Genomic DNA, 815 nt, shown 5'->3' with positions numbered 1-815 from the left:
CTTTGCCTGCCCAGAGAATTTGCCCCCCACCATGAGAGAGAGACCTTTTAAAGTATTGTATGGTTCGATTTGTTCACTCTTTAAGATTCAAGTGTTGGTTTCAACAGGCTGGAAGTGTTGATTGCATCAAGTACTACTATAGGACTCTACTGCAGCAGAAAAGTAGTAGAAAAGTTGGTTAGATTGTTAGAAACATATTGCTGTATAAACTTGCAACTCAATGGCGTGTAGGTTTTAAAAAATATTGAGAAGGTATTAAAAAGTATTGAAATTACCTACAGGATTTCTGTATATACCCTGCATTTCCCTCTCCCTATTTTATGCACATGTTTATAAAGCAGCTCACTAACTGATATTTAATTCAACAGTAGAATAGGAGATTAACTAAATGCAACAATCAAAACCATCTTCAATAAATAGATCAAATAAAAGAATGAATTTAAAGTTAATGGCACGAAACAGTAAATAAATAAATTAATGGGTTGATTAAAGCAAGCATTTACATGACCTTGAAACGCCCAATAATAATCCCATCTGATTTGAGATTGTAAACACTGCCATTGCGTTGTCTCTCTGAATCTGTATTCTTACATAGTTGTTGTTGCAAGAGAGTAAAGTAGAGGACCGAGTTTATTTGCGGAAGGGACAACATTGAAGCACAATATGTTGCCTGTCGGTCAGCAGTGTGTCATCGCGTGCCTTTGCTGTGATGTCATTGCGGCTTGTGCACAGATCTGACTTCTGTTTCTCAGTGTGGTATGCAATGCTGCCTTTACACCACCAGACACACACACACACACACACACACACACACA

At 37.7% G+C, this 815-nt stretch overlaps 1 protein-coding gene and 1 long non-coding RNA gene across 7 annotated transcripts in view; one reads left to right on the top strand and one right to left on the bottom strand.

The window, feature by feature from the left end:
• The window catches only part of slc4a11 (solute carrier family 4 member 11), a 156,939-nt gene that overhangs the window by 57,735 nt on the left and 98,389 nt on the right, over window positions 1–815 (top strand). The gene's annotated exons all lie outside the window — the stretch shown is intronic.
• LOC116686951 (uncharacterized) overlaps window positions 1–815 on the bottom strand; it is a 3,077-nt gene that overhangs the window by 445 nt on the left and 1,817 nt on the right. Inside the window, exon 2 of the long non-coding RNA XR_004331433.1 lies at window positions 740–747. This is a non-coding gene — a long non-coding RNA (uncharacterized LOC116686951). The remainder of the gene's footprint in view (window positions 1–739; window positions 748–815) is intronic.

The sequence above is a fragment of the Etheostoma spectabile genome, unplaced genomic scaffold (genome assembly GCF_008692095.1).
Source record: "Etheostoma spectabile isolate EspeVRDwgs_2016 unplaced genomic scaffold, UIUC_Espe_1.0 scaffold58, whole genome shotgun sequence".
NCBI classification, from domain to species: domain Eukaryota; kingdom Metazoa; phylum Chordata; class Actinopteri; order Perciformes; family Percidae; genus Etheostoma; species Etheostoma spectabile.
Note: the sequence above shows the minus strand (reverse complement) of the source record. Positions and strands in the feature narration are given on the sequence as shown.